A 9517-nucleotide genomic window follows, 5' to 3' on the forward strand; every position below is an offset into this window, starting at 1 on the left:
CTATTTGTTTTTGGCTACATTAAAGCATTTTTTTGAAAATATACAGTAAGGTTCCATATTACCACCCGATTTTCTCTAAGCCTACTTTCGGACTTTTTGTACAAAAGCCTTCAAAAACCATACTTATAATTACACTAGCGAAAAATCTAATTAGGAACATTTAGTTTACTAGTTACCAGTACTTTTCGCACAAAAAATGTGGGTGTAGTTATGATACCTTGTTTACAATTCACTAAAATGTAATTGGGGTTCCATAATACTACCTTCTCCTCTATAATATATACGTTTTTAAGGGGAATAACATTTTGGTGTGCCGTGTTGAGTCGTGTCGAGTCATAGGTGTGCCACGAGTAGAAAAAGGTTGAGGAACACTGTTTTAAAGTATATATTTTTTACTTTTCATATTTTTCAATATATTTATTATGTTTGTAAGAAATAAAAAAATAATTTTTAACGATACAATAGCCATTATTATTTTAAAAAGTATACGTTAGGCTTAACATTGACGAAAATTCAACGCGAAGCGACACGCAACGAAAAAAAATTTCAACACGGGATAGGTTAATATATTTTTTCGTACATAATCGGTTATCCGAAAAATAAGTTATGCGAACAACCTCAGTCACCAATTGATTCGGATAAACGACGCTCTACTGTATTACAGAGGCATTAGAATAGCGATTAAAAAGTACACAAAGTAATTATAAACGAAAACGTATACGAGTAGAAAGTATATGCTTTAAGAATCTCGCTTTTGAAAATCGCTTTAAAACTCAGTTAATTAAGTAAATTGTGAAACGAAATTTGACTCGAGGCAGCTACATGTACTATACAACATAGATTCGATTAAAACAGTTTTGATTCCAGTTTTTTATATATTAAAAGAAGAAAAACCTTTGTTACCTGCAGCTATTAAATTGTGTTCTATTTTCAGATAAATCTAAATTCTGTATATCACGGAAAAAATTATTGATCTCAGTTGTTTACTACAATTAATAAAACATCCCACAATTGTCATGACATAGGTCTAGGAGCATCCGGTGTTCGACGTCCCTGTTTTTAAATACAATACTAGCAGATAAGACCGGCGTTGCTCGGACAAATAGTAGGTTCAAACATAAAGATTATTAGATTATTTCGTACTTATAACCCTTCTATTATATTATAGTATTTGATTTATATAACTAGAAATATTATCTTACGTAAGGGTTTATCACACCGAATAACCAATCTAACACATTTTAGTAATTCTTTAAATTGTGAAGAGTAGAGGAATAAATAATTTTAAAAATGTGTTAGATTGGTCATTCGGTGTGATAAACCCTTACGTAAGATCACCTTTCTAGTTATATAAATCAAATACTATAATATAACAAATACTAAAAGGGAAACCATGTAAAGAGTTCGGTTATTTTAGCCTAACCGTTGTCGTGTTTATGGCGATACTCGAATGGTACGAAATAATACAATTTCATTGGTCAAGTTGATACTAATTGGATTTGATTCTATTGTTAGCTAAAAGAAAGTGCTGTATTCACTGCCAAATATCAAATGATCTCCATTCAATTAAATTTCGCAAAAAACTGGACGAAGTGTAAAATCTCCACTCTGTCGATAAACACTAATATCATATTTTGTGCTTGCCGGTAACCTCGTATTACGTAATTTTCTTAATTGCGTTTCATCAAACTGGTGAGTTAGATAGAAAAGAAGAGGCTGTTGCAAATGGAGGTTGAAGTTAATTCGACCAAAAGTAGTAGTCGTTTTGCTGTCGGAAGCGAGAATGTTCAACGACTACTACTTAACATATCATATTTTGGCAACACTTTTGGACATTTCAACTATTCAAAATACTTATCACACGAAACACTTCTACGTCCTAAAAGATATGAATTTTAACAATAACAGTTTCTGTCTGACACGGATTGTTGACTAATTTAAATTTAAACGATTTTTAACATACGGTACTCTTTATGCTTTTCAACACAACTCAAAATTTGTATCTAGACATTCTAGAGCAATAAAGATATTTTTGGGCAGTCTTTCTATTTTTATTAACGCATGATTCGCAACTGAAATCGATTTATTACAAAGAAAGTATTTCAAAACAATTTATAAGAACAACGTTTAGTGATTATTATTTCATGTTATTGATGTTATTGCACAAAAGCAACATAAACATGCATATTAACGCAATCTTCGAAGACTTTTAGAAATGTTGCAGATTTTTAAATTAAATAATAATACCTGATTTTTCTGAATTTTTCGAATGTCATGCAGTGAGCATCATTTATAAAATGGGAACATACTCGTATAAACGAATTTCATTTATAGAAAACAAAACACAATAAAATCACTAGGTTATCAGAGTAAGCGATTGTAAAACTTGCACAGATTTATTTACTCTTTTACTTAGGTATTTTATGGAATCTATTTATATGTTTTTTAAAATTCAAATTTACATAAAGTTTACAAAATTCGGATTTACAGTGTAAATCATTATAAAAACAAACCGAGTGCACACCTTCAGCAGTTAAATAAATTAGTTTGTTTTCAATTTTTTTATCTGTAATACATCAAGTACTTTAAGTAGATCAAGTAATACAGTGTTGTTTATAATCGTTTGAGTTCAAGGTATTTTGCAAATTTCGACGTTTTCACACCCATTTAAACCAAAAATACAAAATAACAAGAAAAAATTCCCTGAATACATATGTGGTTTTTTCCATATCTGAGTATGGGGTAAAGAATAAAAACTAAATTTTGCATGGTAACGTGTATATAAACGATGCCGTTGGTATTAAAACTTGGACTATAGATATACAGGGGGATCATGTGTGATATCTCGAGTGGAGTATGACTTAATGAAAATTTTCCTGTTATTGGCATTTACGTTATTTTTAAAAGTGCAGCTTCACCAGATTGATGAAGCATTCTTTGCCTATTCATTGCATAATTGCTATTAGTATAAAAATAATTAGATACATTTCAAAACATTTCTTCAATGGCTATTGGATCCTACTGCTACAGGGTCGGCATCACAAGGTGCCACGCCAGGACTGACACCACGGTGCCTTAAGAGATACAGAAATCGCGATAGCGGATATGTTTCGTTTCACGGGCGAGCGGTCGCTTCGCTTCGGTAGGCGGTTAGATTCGGATTGGAGGAGGTCCGAGAGACAGTGCGTCCGAAAGAAGTGCACTCAACAACATTTAACGTAAACAAATACCCGTTTATTTATATAGGATTACACATATATACATAATACAGTTAACTATATAGTAATGAAATAGCCCCTGGACGGAATTTAGCTATTGCAGATAGGTGAATGTAAATCCGAGAGTATGTTGTTCGATGTCTTAAATAGTTGAACAGCCAAGGAACTGTTGAAGAGAGTCGAGGCTGGCGACAAACGAGATAGCGAACCTTACCTGACCAACTAACTGGAGATGATTGACAAACTCTCTTTGGCATCAACGATCCTCTTCTTTTATTTTCGGGGTCTTTTCCCAAGTTCTCGTGCCTTTTTTTGGTAATTATTAAAGTCCGTGTCCAATACGCAAATTTGTGATGTTCAATTCCGGTTGAATTTATAGTTGTCTTACCTTTAATTAAAGGAATTGAATCCGAGGGAAGGTGTAGTCATATCCTCCAAGACTTAATTAATGTTGAAAAAAAGTTTCTTTGTGCAGGGAAAAGTTTATATGTTTATTTTTAAAAAAATTAACTGATATTTTTTCCGAGAAACTTCTATTTAGTCTAAGCTCTCACACTACTAGAATTGAAAATTGTCGGAATTCCTAATTATTCCCTTACCCTATGGTTCGAGAAACCAGAAGGTCGAGCATGACATCTTAGCAGTTTGAATTTAATGCATCTTTACTACATTTTCTTGCTATTGCGATGTAGCACATAACCAACTTTATATTTAAATTCAAGAATTAATTTCGAGGAGACTCGATATTGTAAAATATTCTGCCAGATAACATTGTTAGTATATGCTATCACAAAACTATTAGAAACGTGTCTATCTTTTGATATCTTATTGCAGTTAATTTTACCTTTGTATTATTTTAGAAAAATATTTTTTTCGATTATCTTCGAAAAAATATATATTTTATTTAAGAAACACATTGGTAGAATAACACTCAAATTCATAGACTTATTTAGATTTTTAGATTTTTAGTTTATTTAAAGTGTCTAGAAATTTAACAATGTAGAAATTTCAAGAAACTGTAAAATACTTGAGAGAAATTTTTTTCCTTTAAAGTATAAACTACAAAGGAAAATTATAAGGCAAGAAAAGGCGATTTTAGGTACTATTCCGTGGATTGTGAAGAAAATTGCATAGAACAATCACCGTCAGAAAAAAAGTTTTGTAATAGACTAAACAAATGTATCTGTTAAGGATTACGAACATACTAAAAAGCGTGGAAAGCTTATTAAAATAATACTGTAAATGTCAATAACAAATAAAGTTTTTGTTAAGTCTGGCCACACTCGAGATACGACACATCATCCCTTTTATCTGCCAGCTTTTAACCGAAAATTATATAGCATTCACGTCCATTATATACAAGAGACCATGCCATATTTCGTTTGTTACTCTTTACTGCATCCTGAAATATTAAGCGATATAGATATCAACACACACAAACACGTCGTTAGTATTTTTCCGAATTCTGAAGTTTTTCGGTTTACAGGAATCAAACGTCGAGATTAGAAACAAAACAAAACTCGGAAAGTCACGTTTATTATGAGTACACACACACACAAAAATTTTTTAATGTCGTAACCAACGTTACATAACTGGTTCCGCAGTAAGCACAACCAGTTTACAGATGTTTTAGGTATTGCAAATGTTATAGTTACATTTACAAAGTGTAAGAGTAATATGCATTATAGCGTAAAGTATTACAATGAGAGGTTGGTATATATATGTTTACAATTAGTAGATTAAGATTAAGTATACATGTTTTTTTTCATATAGAAAAGAGATTTGTTATAATACGCGAGACAAATTTTTTCGCGTGTTGGGAAGGGCACAACAATGTGTATGAAAGTTATAAAATAAATAATGGGTTATATGTAACAGAATAAAATACAAAATATGATAACTACATTGAAAAGATTAAGGCTGTCAGGAACAAAATGTTTACACTTAGAGTTCGAAACATTCATCCTGCATCGTGAACAGTCCTTGCTCTAGCAATTTCTATACTGGAAGATTTCTTCGCAAATTTCTAGAAATTTAAACAGTTAATTCATATAGCATCATGCTAAAAGTCTGAGTGATGCTTAGAAGAAACCCCTAAACATTCAATTCACATTTAAGTTACAGTTGTAACCTTTCAATTTGAATCCATAAAATATTCTTGTCGCATATGCTCTTGAAAGTAGATTCATAGAACAATATTTTAGAGGCACAAAAGAGAAGAATTCACCATATATCACTTTATATCTCTTTAATACACTAAAATTCTTGCAAAGATTCGGTACTGTTGCAGACCACTATAGGAACATTCTCCCACTAGAAGAGCCCAATCACATCTTCATTTCTGTGTTGAAATTCAATGTAATATCTATGTAGAGTGCTGGGAGGCTTTATGAAGGAGTTAAGTATGGATGTTTACGATTTTGCCGTAGCTTTTAATTATATTATAAAAATAAATAAATATTCCATTATTGTTCACAAGGTCATTATGAGAGCATGGCCAAGAGTAACCACGGCTAATGAGGATAGATTTGAGTTGTTGTCTTTCTCTTTCAAGCATTACGCAGTTGAAGATATAATGAGTGCTCCCATCTTCAATTTTACAAGTTGGACATTCTTTATTGATGTATTCAGTAAATCTGTGTAGGTACTTGGCAAATTTACCATGATCGGTGAAAAATTGAGTGGACCAAAAACATGGTTTCATCCATGTGTATTTAAAGATATCTTCAATGGTTGGAAAAAATTTGTAAGTAATTTTACCCTCATTGCTGTTCCATTTTTGCTGCCAGTTGTTGAGCATATTTCTCCAAAGAAGGCCCTTGATAGTATTCAAGCTGACCTTGTTATAAGAAATTATAAGCTGATCATTATTAGTAGCATGTTTAGCCAAGTGATCTGCTCTTTCATTGCCGCTAGTCCCCCTATGTGCCATTACCCACTTGAATTTATAGTCATTATTTGAATTTAGAACGGACTTTTTAATAGCTGTAGACAATGGGTGAGCTTTAGTGCTTTTAATTGTGGCCAGTGAAGAAGCGCTGTCACTACATATTGTAATTCTTCTAAAGGAATAATGTTGATTAGCCCAGATAAGGGCCTGAAGAATTGCGAACATTTCTGCCTGAAAGACTGTAGAGAGTTCTCCCAGCCGAAACATTTGATAAGCAATCTCGATGTTATTTGAGTAAACCACAAAAGCACATCCTACATTTCTTTCATTTTTACAGCCATCAGTAAAAATAACTATTGATATATCGTTCTCTTGATCAGTATCTGTAATTTGGATTGGTAACTCACAGGGATTTGGGAGTAAGGACAGTAGTGTCGGACGTTCCAAATCTGATTCTATTATGAGTACTGTATAATAATTTTACGTAAGAAAATCAATATCACTATATTCTTAACATAAATAACAAAAAAATATTTTAATATCAATGTGTTATCCATACAGTTAGTTTTCCACATTGGTATCAATTTTATATATAAATTTTATTTTATTAATATAAAATAAGACAATTTATACTCTCGTAATAAATTTAGTTTGATAACTGCATATAAAGTATAAGTGGTTTCCTTATTTTCAGATATAATAAATATGTTTTTAATAGCCTGATAAGTTTATATAAAACTAGAATCATTTTCTAAAAATCCCAATAAACAACAAATGCAAAGTAAGGAATACGAATATTTAAAGTCTAGGAAATGTAACATATATTATAATAGATTATAAAACTTTGTTTAAAAACATTTGGAAGAATTTTATAATTCTTTATTCATATAAAAATTCACTTCAACTTACTCAAATGTGATTAAAATGTAAATAATAACCACGAAATAAAAAATAAAAATGAAAGATTTGAAATAGAATCTGTTACCAATGATAGTAATTACACAATTATTATTCAACGTTGTCAACAGATGAAACCAAATAAGCTAATTTGACATAAAGACTTTTGAGTGAAAAAATTTATATTTATTCGCTCGACAATTCCAAATACTGTACTTGAATATTTAAATGCTGACGTCGATGAACAGTGTTTAATGGTAGGCCGTTGTTGATATTTTGTGATACTTTTGGTTTCGATGTGTTACTCTATTGTACTGTACGCTTTGAAAATCTTTCGTTGTAATTTATTTAACGATATATCTTTAGTGTGTCAGTATACAAGAGTTGTTTGCATTTGGACAGTTATTTATTTCTCTAGGCAGTGTAGAATAGGAAAACCGTAATTACAACCACTGATTCATGCTTTAATATATCAATTAAACAAAATTTATAATTCAAGAAAAGATATATTAAATATTAACCGTTAAATGTAACGGTTAATATTGCATACATTCCGAATACTTGTGGAAGAAAAGCTACAAATTGCAATAAAAAAAATAAATGAACAAAAGATCAAAAATCACAGGTAACAAAAAAGATAAAGAAACATTTGAGGCTGCAAGCAAAACTGGAAAAAAGGCTGTGAAAATGGAAAAGGCAGTAGATAAGGTTCTTCATTAACTGGAAAGAAAAGATGTGAATAGATTGTTAAAAAAAATTGTGAGGCATCAAAATATTTCACATCAACAAAACAGATAAAAGATAAGAATGGTAAAATGTTACGATACCAAGAGAAGATAAAAGAAAAATGGTACTACTATTTTAGGAAGCTACTGAATCAGGAAAACTGAAAAGTACGGGAATGCAAACGAAAAAGTGGCAGCAGATATAAGCAAGAAGGTGGAAAAGGCATTCATAAAATGATTGAATGAAAAGGCAACAGGAGCTAATCACATCTCAGCTAATGTACGGCAGGATTTTAAAAAAAGAGTGTAGAATTTTGTCAAAAAGCTGCGGAAGCAATAAAAATTACCAGGTAACTGGAGGAAAAGTATTTTGATGAAAATTTATAAAGAACATCGAGATGACCAAAAATGTGGTAATTACGGAAATATTAAATTGTTGTCGCACTCAATGAAGATCTGGGACAGAAGTGTGGAAGGAAAATTAAGGCAGAAGACAGGTATAGGTGAGGAACACTTTGGTTTCATGGCGAGAAGTGGAACAGCAGATGCGATCTTTGCTCTAAAGCAGCTAATGGAAAAAGAAAAAAAAATACAGGCAGAATTATACATAATCTTCATAGACCCGCAGAAAGCGTACAATAGGGTGCCTAGACAGGAGATATGGAAAAGTATGAGAATAGAACAAATACCAGAAAAATGTGTATAATTTCCAATAGGAATGTATAAGAAAGCAATAAATCAAATAAACAGTAGTGGAGGTACGATGGAGGGATTCACTATGAGTTCAACTGCACCAGAACTCAAAACTCAGATTGCTGCTGTTTGATTTACTAAAAGATGTATTAATGGAAGATGTAAGGAACAAGATACCGTTGAGTATACTGTTCGAGGACGACATTGTGCTGTGTGAAACATACACACATAAGATGAAAAAGTTGCTGTAAAATTCAAGAAAAGAGCTTAAAGAGAGAAGCATGGAAAAAAACAAAGTATATATGACTTCTGGTAATGAGTTATAAACAACTCCAGAATGATGAGATAATAACAGCTACCGAAATTAACTATCTCTCTTGGATCATATATAGTAAGTGACAGAAAAAAAAAATGCGGGAATTCAACATAATTCAGAGTGATAGTTGAAATGAAGAAAGATGAACGAAATGCTCTGTGATAATAAAATAACCTATAAAATGACAGAAAAAAATTTACAAAACCGTAGTAGAACCGGCAATGATATACAGTGCCGAGATATGGACAGTTACAGGAAACCAAGAAAATAAGATGGAAACAGTAAAAATGGGAATTAGTGATATGACGAATCAGCACAGAATAAGGAACGATTACATAAGAGGAACAGTCAATATGGGACCTAATGGAAAGTAGATTAAGATGGTTTGGGCACCTCGAGAAAAGTAAAAACTGCGTTGGAAATAGGATTAAGAAGCCGTAAGTGATACAAAGCAGAAAACGAAAAGGATCAAAATTAACATGGAAAGACAAAGTGTCATAAATTTTTTGCGACAGAGGGAATGGACCTGAGACAACACTCTAGATGAAGAGATCTGAAAAAACACATTAAAGTTAGGAATGCTGATCTCATATAAGCATGGCAACAAATTTACATAAACAACAATGTAAAAATACAGTAGAGCGTCGTTTATCCGAATCAATTGGTGACTGGAGTTGTTCGGATAACTTATTTTTCGGATAACTGATTATGTACGAAAAACTATATTAATCTATCCCGTGTTGAATTTTTTTCCATTGCGTGTCGCTTTGCGTTGAAT

This window comes from Centruroides sculpturatus, unplaced genomic scaffold (assembly GCF_000671375.1).
Source record: "Centruroides sculpturatus isolate CEXI.00-Female unplaced genomic scaffold, Cexi_2.0 scaffold153, whole genome shotgun sequence".
Classification (NCBI taxonomy): Eukaryota; Metazoa; Arthropoda; class Arachnida; order Scorpiones; family Buthidae; genus Centruroides; species Centruroides sculpturatus.